This window comes from Penaeus vannamei, chromosome 19 (assembly GCF_042767895.1).
Source record: "Penaeus vannamei isolate JL-2024 chromosome 19, ASM4276789v1, whole genome shotgun sequence".
Classification (NCBI taxonomy): Eukaryota; Metazoa; Arthropoda; class Malacostraca; order Decapoda; family Penaeidae; genus Penaeus; species Penaeus vannamei.
The window spans coordinates 33395481-33413166 of NC_091567.1; the positions used below are offsets into that span (position 1 = coordinate 33395481).

Consider the following 17686-nt stretch of genomic DNA (forward strand, 5'->3'; position numbering starts at 1 on the left):
GTGCGCTGTGACTATTCTTTTGCTGTTTACGTGCGCTGTGACTATTCTTTCACTGTTCACGTGTGCTGTGACTATTCTTCTCGCAGATTTTAAGCAACTAGTGATCATGTTTTTCCCTATTATCATTATTGTGTTAGGCCAGTAACGGAAGATCATTATTTTTTAAGACCATTTTCTCATCATTGTTCTTTTAGACGTGTAAAGTATTCTCTGCCTTTGATATGTTGTGGCTTTTCTCTCAGCAGATATTATACAATTAGAGGTTCTCTATGTTTTTTTTTATTTTATTTTATTTATTTATTTTTTTTTTTGGTATTTTCGTCGTTATAATGAAAGAATAACGTGTTTTCTTCATTGATTAAGTTTAAATGGTCAAATGTGTTCTTTAGTGTTATTAGTAGTAATTTAGAACAAAGTAATGTGATCTATTTAAAAATTAATTTCCCAACTTTTCCGCAAAATACGTTTGTTATTTGCATTACAAGAAAGAAAAACAGAAGACAGGAGATAAGCTTATATAAATAACCCTAATGGCAGAGTATTAGAGGCCGTCTCAATCCTTAGAAATAAAAGTTCCGCCCTAGATTCTCCATTGCAAAGTTGCAAAGAAGCAACAAACGTGACCCAGGTTTTGTTTTTGCGTGTTCCCCATGCTGGCACTTGGGTGGCTTCCTCCCTAGCATAATGGGGTGGTTAACGTACGTATTTGTAACACTCGGATTCGGGAAAGGAATATGTTGTCCTTTTTTTTGGAGGGTGGGTGGGGGCGATGGTGGGAGGGGGAGGGGAGGATTTAGTTTACCTTGCTGAAGATTGGAGAGTTTTCCCCGTAGAGTTTAGACTGGCTTTTCGGTCGGATGGGGGAGGGGGAGGGGGAGGAGGCAATGGTGGGTGATATTGCTGTTGTTGTTCTTAATATTATTATTATTATTGTTGTTATTATCATTATCATCATCTTTATTATCATTCTTATTATTGTTGTTGTTTTACTGTAGTTTTGTTAATTTGTTATTATCACTAATATTATTACTATTATTATTATTATCATTATTATCATTATTGATGTCATTGCCATCACCACCACCGTTATTATTATTATAATTGTGTGTTGTTGGTGTTATTATCCTCATCTTCATCTAGCGACGTATGATGTTTTCTGAAAGACCAATCTGAAGTCTATGAATAGGTAAATTTCCCACTTTGTGAATAGCCAATCAATTCCTGAGATGTGATTAGTCGATTCGCATTGATTTGGTTAAACTATGTCCATCATTAGGCTTCTTGCTTGTTGACTCATTCCTTATCGTTTGTTTCATTTATTTTTTAAAATTTAAATCTACTCTATGCGATATGATGATATGATATATTTATGATATATATATGTATATATATATATATATATATATATATATGATATATATATATATATATATGATATATATATATAAATATATATATATATATATTTTTTTAATCTGAATATACTATACGATATAAGATATATATACAGTATATGTTATATTTATTTTTTAAATTTAACTATACTATACGATATAGTGATATGATATATTCATGATTAATTATATATTTTTTGAAAAATCTAAATATACTACACGATATGATATGATATATTTATGATATATTTATTATATTTATTTTTTATCTAAATATACTATACGATATAATGATATGATATGTTTATGATGTATTTATTTTTTTTATCTAAATATACTATACGTCATAATGATATGATATAATCATGATATGTTTGTTATATTAATTTTGAAAAATCTGTACACTATACCATATAATGATATGATATATTCATAATATATTTATTATATTTTTATAAATCCAAATATACCGTACGACATAATGATATGATATATTCTACTACATTACACATTTATTATATTTATGCCAGGCTGTACAAGAGATCCGCACCTGTCTTCGCCAAAGTGTGATCCTATTTCAGAACGAGAATAGGCCTACCTTGGGTGGTCGATTATGCAAATTCTCTTCGTCACTTAGACCGAGGCAAACACACCCTTGTAAGTCATTGGTTGTCGGATCTGTTCGTTTTCCAATTTGAGGATCTGTTTGCCGTGTACGTCCCGGGGTGAATTTTGCGTTTTTGATTTGCATGCGGTTCTAAGGTAGGGGGGGTGGAGGGTGGGGGTTGGGGGGGAGGTGTGAAATGGTTGTATGGCTGATTTTGGAGTTTTTTTTGGTTTGTTTGTTTGTTTATCTTTAGGGGGAGGGGTATATTGGTGTTTTGTTATATTTTTTTGGGTGGTTTAGGTTGCATTTTTTGTTTTTGTTTCTTTGTTTCTAGTGCTTTGTTTTGTGTGTATTTTGTTTATTCATTGTGATTGATCGCTATATTTAAGATATGCCATTACTCACCCCCTCACCCATCTCTCCTCATTTCCCCTGTCTTCTTCCTCACCCATTTCCCCTTTCTTCTGCCCCGCCTCCCCCTCCTCCTTCCCTTCCTCTCTTATTCCCCCTCTCTCCAACCTCTTCCTCCTCTCTCTCCTTCCTTCTCTTCCTTCTTTTCCTCCTCCTCCTCCCGCATTCCCTTTCTCATTCCTACCTCCCTTCTCCTCCTTCCTCTTTCTTCCACCCTTTTCCCTCCCCCACCTCCCTCTCCACCCCTACCCACCTCTTCCCCCTCCTCCCCACCTCTTCCCTCCTCCCCTCTTCCTCTTCCCTCTCCCACCTTCTTCTTCCCTCCCCCCACCTCCCCCTTTCCTTCCACACAAGCAAATCTACCATCACCCCCCCCCCCACACACACACACACAGATTGAAGCGAGATCTATCCTGTTCTCTCTGCTTCCCTTCCTCGTAAATCAGACTGATTAGTATTATGTGCGATAAGGAAACACGTTTATCTGCCTGGGTGGAGTGTGGGGGTAAGGGGTGGGAGGGGAAAGGGGGTAGGGGGAGAAGGGGTTGAGGGGGAGAGTCGGTGGTACGCGAATATTCTACTAATTTGGCTTACACGTGTCTGTTTCAGTGGTTGGGTGGGTGGGTGGGTGGGGGGAGGACATGATTGGAGCGAGAGGAGGATGGGTAAGTAGGGAGTTGAATGAGTGGGTGCAGAGGGGGGTGTGGAGAGAGAGAGAGTAGGAGAAGTCGGTTGAGAAGTAGGTGGATGGGTGGGTAGTTGATTGTGAAGGTGGATGAGTGGGTAAGACAGCAGTGGTTAGGGTGGGTAGGTGGAGAGGTGGGTGTGTATGAGGGTGGGGGAGGTGAGGGAGGAGGGTGGGGAGGGGGGTTGAGGGGGATACACGCATATTCCAGAAAATATAAGAGTAAGTGATATTAACGTACTTGGCTTCATCGTCTTTCAAGTTTCTTATCAAGGAACAGGAAATATATTATTTCGTTACTTATTTTTTGTTGTTATTTATTTTCTCATTATTTACTATTATTTATTTACTTGTTATTCATTATTCTTTATTCGCTATTTATCATTATTAACTTCTTAATGACTTTCCTTTCATTGCGTCTGTCATGGTTCTGCTTCGACTGGATATTATTAATAAGCTCATTAATAATACGGTAACGAAGTGTGTTACAAAAATGGTCTTTGTAGATATACTTAATAAGGGTTATACTAATGAGATCATTTGAATCAGATGTATTATCCGAATACCACCTCACATACCAGATACTTGCATTTGCTATGCGAGATTGCAAGAAGGATTTTGGGGTACATGTTGCGTGAACTCTGGTCGGGCGTATTGCACATTGCATGAGCAGTGGGCGGGCGTATACGATGGGCGCGTAAGGGTCACGAGTTGAGCTGCAATGGGTGCAACGAGAGTCCATAGACACGGCCAAGGATGCTGTACCGTCTCGCAATCGGGTTCTATAGTATTGCCGCCATAGTATTATGCAACGGCAATTTGAGGTATATACCCTATAGTACTGCTGACATACAGTATTATGCAGCGCAATTTTGAGGTATATTTTCTATAGTACTGTTGACATATAGTATTATGCAGCGCAATTTTGAGGTATAGTATTGCTGCCATAGTATTATGCAACGCCAATTTGAGGTATATATCCTATAGTACTGCTGACATACAGTATTATGCAGGGCAATTTTGAGGTATATTTTCTATAGTACTGTTGACATATAGTATTATGCAGCGCAATTTTGAGGTATATTTTCTATAGTACTGTTGACATATAGTATTATGCAACGCAATTTTGAGGTTTAGTTCCTTTTTTTTTTTTTGTACGTTTGGTTTAATATTTTTCTTTATGGACGCGCAGATTTCAGACGAATGGAGAAAACGGGAAATTGAATAGAAAAAGGGGGAGGGGGAACACTTTTATATATGTATAAAAAAGCACGGTATGAAATATAAGACGAAATGCCTTGCGCAATGCTGGGGAATATGAAGGTTCGATTCGAATCTAGTCACGTTTTGTGAATATTTTTTTTCCCTTTTACCTCTTTTTCTGTGTCTTGTCTGGAACTCTGACGTTGATGTTTTAAGTGTCTATTACCGTTTCGCAGAAGCCAATTTATTATTCGTATCTCATAATGACTGGCTGATAATACATTCAGTGCTGTCGGAATATCTTCCTTTTATTGTTGTTGTTTTTTATTGTAAGGAAAGAATAGAAATGCGCTTGCTTACCGGATGTGACTGGATCGGTGGCGAGTGTGGTGCTCTTTTCTTTTCCTGTTTGTTGTCTTGCTGTCTCGCCTTGTTCCAGTTATTTTCCTTGGCGACAGGAAGGAAAATTAAGTCCCTTTTCTTCTCCTGTCTCTCCTTTAAGTCTTTTTTTTTATCTCCTGTCGATCGCTTATGGGTATTGATTATTTTTTCGACGACGGAGAAATAAGTCCGGAATCCGTACTTCAGGTTTGAAACGTATTGCACATTGGGGCGTTGTTGGGGAGGGTAGGGAGAGGGGGGGAGGGGCGTTCACGGCGGCCTAGAATATTCACGGCTTTCGCAACACGTGGAAGCTGAGCTCATTACCATGGCCAAGGGTGCTAAGCCCTCTTGCAATCGCCTCTGACTGCACATGCACCCTGCATACACCCTTTTTTTTTGCCCCTTGCCCAACACCCTTTACTCTTTGGGGAAGGGGTTGAGAAATCTTCTTCCGTCCCCCCCTCACCCCTCACCCTCTTCCAGTACACACCCTCCACCCTTTTTTTCGCTCTTCGCCCCGCACCTTTTGCCCTTTGTGAGGTGGTAGGGTAGGAAAAGGGGGTTTAAATCACCCTTTTTTGAGGGCTGGGGTTTGGGATTCCGGATGAGGTGCGAGGCGAGAGAAAACAAGAAGAAAGGAAGAGGAGAAAGATGGAGGGAGATAGTAGAATAGGAGAGAAATTCACCCATAAGAGAGGAAGAGAGGAGGCAGAAAAGAAAATTTTGAAAAGTACGCAATGAAAGGAAAGAAAGGAGAAGAAAGACTGTAAATTAGGAGAGAAATTCACCCACAAGAGAGAAAGAGAGGAAGAAGGAGACACAAAAGAAGATTGAAAAAAGAGGAAGAAAGCGAGGGAAGAGAAAAAATAAAGATAAATGAAAGACAGACGCTTTTGCTTGATTAATGCAGTTCTTACGCTGTATAAATAAATGAAAATGATAGTGGAAGCGTGCCATGTATGTGTATATATGTTGGGTTCTCTCCTCCTCCTCTCCTCTCTCTCTTTTTCGTTCCTAAATTGAGATGGAGTTTTGTTTGTGTTTTTTTCCTGTTTTTTTTTTTTTTTTTTTGGGGGGGGGGGGGGGACGGGGGTCTGTGCTTCCTCTGATGACCCATATTTGATATTTACCCTTTGAGTTCTCTTGCAGCTTTTGTAAATACGTGTGCTTGCATTGCATTAGGGTTAGCATGTGTGAGAAGGACGGGGGGAAGGGAGAGAGAGTGGGAGGGAGGGAGGAAAGGAGAGAGAGAGGGAGGGGGAGAAGGAGAAGGAGAGGGAGAGAGAGAGAGAGCCTCCGTCCCTCCCAACCCCCAACAAACGTTTCCCTCGTTTTCCCCCTCCTCCCCCCCATCTACATACATTTACTCCGCCTACACGCCCCCCATGTAAACTGGGTATCCATGGCAACGCCCACAAGTTCCATTGGAGTTCCCTAAAAATCCCTCACATATTGTTTATCCCGCAAATGATGGCATGGTGGTCTCCAATCGAGTCCTGGGGTGTGCAGACATCGCTTTCGCTGGAGTATGCTTAGGGATTCGATTATGTGGGGAGGTGCTGGTCGGAACTAGGAACTCGGAAGATGTCTCTTGTGGAGGATTTTATTGTGTGTGTGTTTTCGAGTCCCGAAATGGGAGGAGAAAGGGAAGAGGCACAAAGAGCAAAAGAAAGTGATTAAGAAAGGAAGGTAAAGTAACGCCGGGAAGCGAACAGGGTGCGATGAAGATGTTTCCGCCATCAGATAGGGCTCGGAGTATGCAGTATTTTGCATAAATCTCAAAAATCGAGCTTCACTCGCCCAGCCGACCGGGACCGTCGGGTTGGTAGCGGATGAGTTATGTCAACATTTATCATTTTAAGCCCCTGTTCTCGGGGGGAAACGAGGCGGTGATGTCATCCCATTCATGACGAAACATCATAGTAACATTGGCAAGCGCGTCGCGGTGAGTACGAGGGTGAGTGACGGAGTGTGAGTGAGGGGGAGCGCGCCAGGCCCCGCCCCCTTGTGAGTGAGGGCTGGGGACGCGGGTCAGCTGGAACCAGCAGCCTCAGTCCCCCCGCGGCCTGCCGGCCGTCGGCTACTCGCCCTCCGACATTCTTCTCTCTCGCACTACATTGGACGCCCGCCGCCCGTGCTCGTCGTGGGATGCCTCGCTCTCCGCCCTCAACTCGGTGCGACCTCGCCTCCGTCTGACGCCCACGTGACGTGTTCGGGTCGGTGCCAGCACGTGGCGGCGGCGCCACGCGTGCGCCCCGCGCGGCCCTCGCGCTCACCTGGCACCTGCCCCTCGGGAGGAAAAGGAGCTGTGGAAGCGGTGCCCTGGAGTGCGACCTCCCTTTGCCGTCGCGGAGTGTGGGGGAAGGGAAGAGTGCTTTCGGAGTGGAGACCGGCCAAGGGGAGGGTGTGTTTGCGTGTGTATGCGTCGGGATTTAATTCCTTTGGGTGAGCGACGCGTTCGTTAGACGAACACCGGATTTCTCTCTCTCTCTCTCTCTCTCTCTCTCTCTCTCTTTCTATATATTATATATATTGTATATGTATACCTTGTGTATATTGTTGTAACCCTCTCTCTCTTTCTCTCTCTCTCTCTCTCTCTCTCTCTCTCTCTCTCTCTCTCTCTCTCTCTCTCTCTCTCTCTCTCTCTCTTTCTCTCCTCCTCCTCCCCTTTTCCCGTCCCTCCCTCTCTCTTTCCTCTTCCCCTCTCCTCTTACTCTCTTTCTCTCCCTGTGCCTCTCTCCCTCGCCTGTGGTCCATGTGTCTGGCCGCCGTGACCAGAAGAAAAGTCGACCAGCGAGGTTCCAAACGTGTTTTGATTATCGCCGTCTAAACGAAGGGACATTAGACAAAACTCGTGCGTTCGCCCCTCTCGATCTTGCCCTTGCCTTGCCCCCACCTGAACGCAGCTGCACCTGCCTTGCTCCCGCTTCAACCCACCTTGCCCCCCACTTCAACCCACCTGAACGCACCTGCACTTGCTTTGCTCCCGCTTCAACCCACCTTACCCCCCACTTCAACCCACCTGAACGCACCTGCACTTGCTTTGCCCCCACCACAACCCACCTTGCCCCCCACTTCAACCCACCTCGCCCCCCCCCACGCCATGCCCCCACCACAACCCACCTTGCCCCCTCGCCTTGCCCACTGCACCGAACCCACGAGGATGACGAGAAAGTGGAAGTTCAGTGGTCTGAAACGCGCGTGAACCCACAAAAAAAAGAGATGGCATATTTCTCGTGTGTTCACCGACGCCCCTGACCTTCTACGGGGGGAGGGGGGGGAGGGGGAGGGTCTGTGTGGAAGTGACCATTGAAGGGAACTTTTGGTGTTTTTTTTTCGTTTTTATTATCATCGTGATCATTATTGTTGTTGTTATTATTATTATTATTTGTTTTCCGTTTTTTATTATCGTCGTTATCATTGTTGTTGTTTTAATTATTATTATTTGTTTTCCGTATTTTTATTATTAATTTTCATTTTCTTTATTATTATTCTTTCCTTCTTCCACGTCTTGAAGGAGAGACGTTGATGATCGTGAGAGTAATTTGTAATGTTGTTATTGCGATTTTTGTTATCATTGTTACATAATTTTGGTGTAATGTTGTCTTTATTAGTGTTATTATTTTTATTGTTATTAGTATGATTATGTTAGTATCATCTAACATAATAATGATTATTACCATTATCGGTGTTGTTATTATGGTTATTATTATTATTATTGTTATGGTTGTTAAGTGTTATTATTGTTATTATATTTACTACTATTATTATGGTTTTTGTTATTGTTATTATTATTATCATTATCATTATTATTTTTTTCATCATTATTACCATTATCATTATTCCTCCTCATCCTATTACTACTTCTACTGCAATAACTACTAGTACTATACTGTTATAATACCATTGCCAAGTCTACCATTACAATACCTCACAGAATCATCACCATAACTGCCATGACAATATGATTATTATCATGCTTATTATCACCATAGCCGTCGGGAGCGTCCATTCCTATCATCGTTATCATCTCATAAATCACTGTATCTGATTTTGTTTTTTTATCGCTATCAAGAATACTGTAATCTCGTTATTCAGATGATTGGGGGCTGGGATGTCTGGTGGATCGTGTTTGGTCGTGTTTGGGGCTGGGGTTAGGTGTTTGTTTTTGTGTTTTTTTTCTTTCTTTCTTTTTTTCGTTCTCTGTCTTTTTGTCGGTGCTTGCTTACACTTTCTGTCTTTCTCCATTCTCATTCACCTTTTTTTCGGTCTCTCTCCTTCCACTCCTTTCTCTCTCTCTCGTCTCTTCTCTCTCCCTCTCCTCCCTCCCCCTTTCTCTCCCTCTCTCCTCCCTCTCCGTTTCTCTCTCTCTCCCTCCCTCTCCCCCATCTCCTCTCCTCCCTCCCTCTCCTCTCTCCCCCTCCCCTCCCTTCCCATTCCTCCCTCCCTCCCTCCCTCCCTCCCTTCCCCGCTCCTCTCTCTCTTTCTCTCTCTCTCTCCCTCTCCCCCTTTCTCCCTCCCTTTCCCCCTTCCCCTCCCTCCCTCCCGCTGCCTCTCTCTCTCCCTCTTCTCCCTGCCTCCCTCCCTCCCTCTCCTCCCCTTTCCCCTCATTCTTCCTCCTCCTCCCTCCTCTCTTCCCCCCTTCCCCGCTCTCTCCCTCCCTCCCTTCCCCGCTCTCTCTCCCTCCCTGGGCGCGGGCAAGGCAGGGTGGGGTCGCCGCCGCTGGAAAGCAGAGAGTGAAACCGAGCGACGGGGGGAAAAAGTCGCCCTGGAACCCTGGATCTTGCCCTCGCCGCCCACTGCTGCATCTCTCCTCCGCCTCCTTCTTCTTCTTCTCTTTTATTATGTCTTTTGCTTCTTGTCTTTCGTCTATTTTTTTTCTGCTTCTTGGTAATTGTTCTTGTTTTTTTCTTGTTCTTCTCTTTCTTATCTTTCTTTTTCGCTTTCTTCTTTTCTTCTCCTTCTTTTATGTCCTTCTCCTCTTGTTTTCTCTTTGTTTTTCTTTCCATTACCTTCTTTTTTATATATTTATACTTCCCTTTCTCTTATACTTTTATTTCTATTTCTGTCTCTTCTTTTTTTTCTTCCTCTTCTTCCTCTTACTTTTATATCTTCTCCACCACTCCCACCACCTCCTCTCTCCTCTTTCCTCCTATATTCTTCCCTCCTACTCTTCTCCCCCTCCCCGCCTTTCTCCCCGCCCCGCATTTTCTCCCCTCTCCCCACGCCTTTCCTCACTCCTTTCTCCCTCCTCCCCGCCTTTCGTCACACCTTTCTCCCCACCCCAACATTTTCTCCCTCCCATCCCCATCCCCTCCCTCTCTCCCCCTCCCCGCCTTCCTCACCCCTTTCTCCCCACCCCAACATTTTCTCCCCCTCCCATCCCTCCTCCCTCCTCCCCCTCCCCGCCTTTCCTCACCCCTTTCTCCCCACCCCAACATTTCTCCCCCCTCCCATCCCCCTTCCTCTCCCCCCTCCCCGCCTTTCCTCACCCCTTTCTCCCCTCGAGTCGTATTGACACAGCCTTATGTGGGCATCTCCTCGCCTCCTTGAGTGCCGGTCAGTTTTGCTAAACTTCTGGGGCGATCGCATTCAGTTTTTTTTAAATTGCTTTTGTGGATTTTATTGTTGGTTATTGTGCTGTTGTTGTTGTTATTATTTTTATTATTATTGTTATTATGATTATGATTATTATTATTATTATTATTATTATTATTATTATTATTATTATTATTATTATTATTATTATTATTATTATCATTATTATCATTATTATCATCACCATCATCATTATTATCATCATCATCATCATCATCATCATCATCATCATCATCATCATTATTATTGATATTATTATTTTTGTTGTTGCATTCATGCCATTATCTTGATTTTTGTTATTGTTGCAGAATAGTTTATATGCCTTTTTCTGTATATTCATGAGAGAGAGAGAGAGAGAGAGAGAGAGAGAGAGAGAGAGAGAGAGAGAGAGAGAGAGAGAGAGAGAGAGAGAGAGAGAGAGAGAGAGAGAGAGGGAGGAGGGGGGGTTATGTGTGTGTGTGTGTGTGTGTGTGTGTGTGTGTGTGTGTGTGTGTGTGTGTGTGTTTGTGTGCGTGCACGCGCGTGCAAATGAGCGACCGTATGCGTCTGTATTTGTACGCGTGCGCGGGCATGTACTCCGTCCCCAAACATGTGAACCGCGAAAGCTCAGCGTCCATGGAAGTTGCCTCGAATCTCTGCGTCATTGTTTGCTTTCTGAAACCCAGTTAAAACAGACTTTTTTAAAACTTTGACACGTTTGTTTGAGACAGAAGAGAGAGAGAGAGGAGGGAGAGAGGAGGGAGGAGGGAGGAGGAGGGAGGGAGGGAGAGAGGGAGGGAGGGATGGAGAGAGAGAGAGAGAGGGAAGGAGGGAGGAGGGAGGGAGGGAAGGAGGGAGGGAGGGAGGAGGAGGGAGAGAGGGAGAGGAGGGAGGAGGGAGAGGGAGGGAGAGAGGGAGAGAGGGAGAGAGAAAGGGAGGGAGAGAGAGAGAGAGAGAGAGAGAGAGAGAGAGAGAGAGAGAGAGAGAGAGACAGACAGACAGACAGACAGACAGACAGACAGACAGACAGACAGACAGACAGACAGACAGACAGACAGACAGACAGACAGACAGACAGAGAGTGAGAGAGAGAGGGGGGAGGGAGAGAGAGAGACAGACAGACCGGCAGACAGACAAACAGACAGACAGAGAGTGACAGGCGCTTGCTCGACGGGCCAGGACACCCTTCTGGTGTTTAAGCTGTCGACAGGCAAACACCCACTAGAAGAGATGGATTGAGCACACATAGAACGCGCGGGTGAATGAAAGGCCTATAGTAAACAGAAGCCTTTCACACACGAGGGCGAGAGTGAGGGACGTTCAGAATGAGTCGATCGTGAGGAAGAAGTGTGAGTCGTGTGAGTCCACCTCATCCTGATCTTTATTCTCGTCTGAGTCGTCTGTTTTTTTTTTTGTTTTTTTTTCGTCATACTCATCTTCCTCCTTTATCTGCATCTTATCCTCGTGATGTTCCTCCTCCTTCTCTTGAATCATCATCAGTATCATTATTATTTTCGTTGTCTTCGTCCTCGTTTTCCTCCTCCTCCCCATCCTCCTCCGCCATCACTTCCACCTCCTCCACCTTCCTCCTTCACCCCTTCCACCTCCTCCACTACCATCACTACCTCTTCCACCACCAACTCCACCTCCGCTACCACCACCTACCTCCTCTACCTATCTTCTCTAACTCCACCTCCACCTACCTCCACCCTCCTCCTCCCCCTCATCCCTGGACCCCCTCCCTCCACCCTCACCCCCTTCCATCCCATCCTCATCCTCATCCCTGGACCCCTCCTCCACCCTCACCCCCATCCTCATCCTCATCCCTGACCCTCCTCCACCCTCCTCATCCTCATCCTCATCCCTGGACCCCTCCTCTTCCCCCTTCCATCCCATCCTCATCCTCCCACCTCACCCCCATCCTCATCCTCATCCCCACCCTCACCCTCACCCTCTCATCCCCTCACCCATTCATCCCCACCCTCACCCCATCCTCATCCTCCTCACCCCCATCCTCATCCTCATCCCTGGACCCTCCTCCACCCTCACTCCCATCCCTTATCCTCATCCTCTCACCCTCATCCTCATCCCCTCCCCCATCCTCATCCTCCCCTCACCCCCATCCTCGTCCTCATCTCTGGACCCCCATCTCATCCCCTCACCCCCATCCTCGTCCTCCCTCCCTCCCCCACACTCTCCCATCCTCATCCTCATCCTCATCCCTGGACGCTCCACCTGCCATTGAATCCCAGGTCATGCATTGTCCGCTTTCGCCTCGTGTATGCCGAGGGATTTTGATTACGTCGGCGAGGCTGCTGGTCGTAACTAGTAATTCGGACGAGGTCTCCTGGGGGGTGGGGGGGGGATGGGGGGGGGGGGGGTGGAGTTTGGGACGTGTGTGTGGGGTGGGGGGTGGGGGGGAGAGGGGGATGTGGGGAGGGGGTTTGTGTGGGAGCGGTTGTGGGGGAGATGGGGTTTGTGTGGAGTGGGGTGTGGTGGGGAGGGGGTTTGGTGTGGGAGGGGTGTGGGGGGAGGGGGTTTGTGTGAGGGAGGTGGGGGAGATGGGGTTTGTGGGAGTGGGGTGTGGGGTGAGGGGGTTTGTGTGGAGTGGGTGGAGGAAGTGGGGTGTGGGGGGAGGGGTTGTGTGGAGGAGGGGGTTATGTGTGTGTATGTGTTTGTGTGTGTGTGTGTGTGTGTGTGTGTGTGTGTGTGTGTTTGTGTGTGTGTGTGTGTGTGTGTGTGTGTGTTTGTGTCTGCATGTCTGTGTGTGTGCGTATTTGTATTCCGCTCATGTTTGAAAGTTTTCGCGTGTCCTTTTATGCATGGTTTTACATACACACGCACTCCTCCAGCGTATCCATATGTTTATAGATATGTATGTATGTGCGTTGTGCATAACAATTGGCGCATACCACTACCAAAGGTGCGTATGGCGGTTATGAACGTAATTTATGCATACTGTAGAAAGGCAGAGGAACACTTGACCATCCAAATGACCTCACTTCACCTGAGACATGACGTACGCATAGGATCTGCTCTCTCCTTATCTCTCTCTCTCTCTCTTTCTCTCTTTTTTTCTATCTCTCTCTCTCTCTCTCTCGCTCTTTCTCTCTTTTTTTCTCTCTCTAACTCTCTCTAACTCTCTCTAACTCTCTCTCTCTCTTTTTTTCTTTCTCTCTCTCTCTCTCTCTCTCTCTCTCTCTCTCTCTCTAACTCTCTCTCTCTCCTTCTCTCTTTTTTTCTTTCTCTCTCTCTCTCTCTCTACTCCCTCTCCTTTCTCCCTCTCCTCCCTCCCTCTCTCCCTCTCTCTCCCCCTCCCTCCCATCCTTCCTCCCTCTCCGTCATCTTTCATTATCGCTCTTTATCAGTCATTATTGGGTCAATCGTTTTGTGTTTGCCAAGTTAATGGTTAATGGGCTGGTTATCTGGTCCGTCTTCGTAGTCTCTTTAATGAGTGATGTCGGGGTTTCATGAGTGGGCGGTAGATGGCGCCGGATGGCACGATGTTATGATGTCATTGGTCTGATTGAGGAGGAGGAGGGAGAGAGGATGGAGAAAAAGGGGGGATGGAGGAGGAAGAGGAAGGAGGGAGTAGGAAAGGGGAGAGAGAGAGGAGGGGAAGGAGGAGGAAATGGGAAGGGTGGAGGAGGAGGAAGAGTAAGGGGAAGGAGGGAGGAGGAAGTAGGGAGTAGATGGAAGATGGATAAGTAAGCAGAGGGAGGGAGGGAAGGAGAGAGAGAGAGAGAGAGAGAGAGAGAGAGAGAGAGAGAGAGAGAGAGAGAGAGAGAGAGAGAGAGAGAGAGAGAGAGAGAGACAGAGAGAGAGAGTGAGAGAGAAAGAAAGAAAGAAAGAAAGTCTAAGAGATACCCAATTTAGAACTGACACAATAGGAAAAAAAAATGACGGCGACATCGCTGCACCTGAAGACCGGATGACGTCACAACACTCCGAAAACATCCTGATATCCGGACAATAGTTAAAAAAAAGAAAAAAAAGAAAGAAAGAGATAAGAAGGGGGCATTTTTTAAACACGCAGCGGTCGATATCTCTCTCAGTTCCGCCAAGTGCTTTGTGAAACGTCTCCAGAAGAAGTGTTGTTTATAAACCTTTGCGATTCTATGCTGACCCTTTGCTAATGGTGCTCCGGGTTGATGGAAACGCAGCCATTATGTGGAGTGCCTGTGGGTTGATTGAGTGTGTGTGTGGGGGGGGGTTGTGTGTGTGGGGAGGGAGGGGGTTGTGTGTGTGTGTGTGGTGGGTTGATTGAGTGTGTGTGTGTGGGTGTGTGGGTGTGGGTGGGTGGGTGGGTGGATGTGTGTGTGTGGGGGGGTGGGTGGATGTGTGTGTGTGGGTGTGGATGTGTGTGTGTGTGGTGGGGGGTTGTGTGTGTGTGTTGGTGTGTGTGTGTGTGTGTGTGTTTGTGTGTGTGTGTGTGTGTGTGTGTGTGTGTGTGTGTGTGTGTGTGTGTGTGTGTGTGTGTGTGTGTGTGTGTGGGCGGGTGGGTGTGCGTCTGTGTTTACATGCATGTATTGTATGTGCATATCTATTTTTGTTTGTGGATTGGTTGCACGTGATGTAATTCCCTAATCATTCCAAACGTGTTCAGATGCATTATGCTATATATGTTTGTTTGTTTTTCCTTATTTTTTCTACATATTTTGTTTGGAATTGAATTATCCTTATCGCGATAAGGAGATGCGCCGGGGTGATTAGGGAGGGGGTCAGGGAAGGAAGGAGGGAAGGAGGGGAAAGACGCAATAATTAGTCCGGCAAATAAGTCCGAGGAGTGTTGACGAAAAGGGAATATTTTGCTGGCCGTCTGTTATGCTCTGTGGCGGCCAGTTGAGTCCCCCCTCTGGTGGCGGAGAGACGCGCCGGGTTGGACGCAGCCTTGGAAAACAACAAAAACAAGAGTGGCACTGGTGACTGTGTTTGTTTTACTAAATGTTCGTTTCGGTCCGTCCTTTCCAGCTGTTAGACGAGAGACTAAGGCGTTTAGGTGCGTGTAACTTTAGGCTGTGTGTTGGCCTGTCGAGAAGCATTTGTTTAGTGAATGTTGACCTAACGTGAGCGCCCGTGTCGGTGACCTTGACCCAGCCTCCCGGACGGGCGTGCTTGCGAGTGCAATCCGACGGACGAGAGGAGTCAGTTTGGCACCAGTGGTCGCAGAGGCGGTGCCGCGGAGGTGCCGTGGTGCCTTCGCTGCTGCCCTCCCACCCACCCAGCCCGCCCGTCTCCCCCGCCCACGTAAGCGCCCACCGCAGCCATGCCCGCCTACATCGTCAAGATCCGCAAGCGGGAGGACCTGAGCTGCCTGCCGGGCATCCAGAAGGGCGGCACCACCGTCTACAAGATCAAACTGAACAACAACAACAACAATAACAACAGTGACCAGAACGGCGGCGTGAACGGAGGCAACAACAACAACAACAACAACAGCGTCAGCCACCACAACAACCACAACCAGCAGAACCACAGCAACAGCAGCGTCAGCCCGCAGCAGAGTCCGAACGGCGCGAACGTGGTGCTGAACCCGCTGAGCGTCGGCGCCCACCGAACCGCCTCCCTCACCGCGAGCGCCAACAGCCCGCTTTGCGCGAGTGTGCGCGGCGCGAGCACGAACGACAGCACGCGGAACCAGCTGAACGACAGCTTGCGGCCGCTGGGCTATAGTGTCGAAAAGCGAACCGTCAAAGTGGAGGAGTTCGCCAGAAATAAGTTGTGCTCGGTCATTGGCAAGAGCAGCTGCAACAAGGTAAGATTTCGTGTGCGTGGATGGCGGGCGGGTGCGTGTGTGTGTGTGTGTGTGTGTGTGTGTGTGTGTGTGTGTGTGTTGTAGAGGAATTTGATACGTGTGTGTGGAGGGAGGGGATATGGGGGGGGGGGGGGGTTCTGTGTATGGCGAGGGGGTCTGCGTGTGTGTGTCTGTGTGTGTTTGTGTATTCATGTGTGTGTACTGATGTCTATTCTCTATGTGGTTTGTGTGCATGTTCTGTAATACATTTATGTGGTCAAAATTACTATTGCAGTTTGGGGTATAGAATATATATACTGTACATATATTGATAGATAGATGGATGGATAGATATAGAAGAATGTATATGTAAATATATGTATGTCTGTGTATATGTGTATATATATGTATATGTATATGTTAAACGTACTTCTCTAAACATAATGGACAGATGTATGAGTACATAACAAAAATTGAAAAAAAAAATGAATTGATAATCTTAATAGCATGATGCATGTTCTTGACTAAGGGAGATAGTTATCAGCTGTTGCGGGATCCTGGGAACTCCAGAATAGAGAGTTTCCTGTGATGTTACGTGTGCGAGGTGTCGAAAACAAGTAATCTTTCTTTCGCTTTTCTTTGGCCCAAACAAAGAACAGGCGTGGATATAATTAATGTTCTTTGTTTTTTTTTGTGTGTGTGTGTTGTTGTTTTTTTTAACTTTTTTCCTTTCTTTTCTTTTCTATGCCCATTGTTTTTGATGCTTGTCGCGGTGGCAATGGGCGGGGATGGAGGTAGGGCTGGGAGGGGGAGGGGGAGGGGGGAAGGGGTCGCTCGCTCGATTGCGTCATCGAGCAGCGTGCGAGAAGGGGCGGGGGCTAAGGAGGGGGAGGGTAGGGGAGAGGACGAGGCGGAGCAAAGGATAGGGGGTAGGGAGAGGACTGGGATGGGGGGGAGGGAAGGGGGAAGGGTAGGTGAGTTAGGGAAAAGGGGAGGGGGGGGGAGAATAGGGGTAGAGGAGGAAGGGATGGGCAAGAGGGGTAAGAAGGGGAGGGGGAGGGGGTAGTAGGGGTGTGTTTGTTCTTTGATACTTGTACCTGTAAGGCTACCTGGGATGGGATTACACTATTGGCTTGAAGCACACACTGCAAGTACGTTCTTTTGGGGTGTGTTTGTGTGTGTGTGTGTGTGTGTATGTGTGTGTGTGTAAGTGAGTGAGTGAGTGTGTGATTGAATGAATGAGTGAGTGTGTGAATGTGTGTGTGTGTGGTGTGATTGAATGAGTGAGTGAGTGTGTGAATGTGTGTGTGTGTGGTGTGATTGAATGAGTGTGTGTGTGTGTGATTGAATGAGTGTGTGTGTGTGTGTGTGTTTGTTTCTGTGTATGTGTATGTGTGTGTTTGTGTGTGTAAAAAAGACGATAGCATACAATATAAAGTGATGGGAACCTGCTTTACAAATGTAAATTTTTGTAGTCATGGCATTATGGTAGTTATTCATGTCCAGATTAATTGGTTTTGACAAATGTTCCCTTCTCGTAATGGTTTTAAAGGGAACGTCGGCCATGGGAGTTATGGTTCCCTTGACAGCATGAAGTATGGTTTGTACGAAGGAAATAGGGGGATGGTTAATGGTTATGGCGAAGGGGGAAGTGGTGTTCTTAAACCTTTAGAGGGAGGAGTGAGTGGTGA

The 17686-nt window shown here is 46.4% G+C and overlaps 1 protein-coding gene across 3 annotated transcripts in view; it reads left to right on the top strand.

Annotated features, from left to right (window-relative positions):
• The window catches only part of Mitf (transcription factor Mitf), a 244219-nt gene that overhangs the window by 166968 nt on the left and 59565 nt on the right, over window positions 1–17686 (top strand). The window lies entirely within an intron of this gene.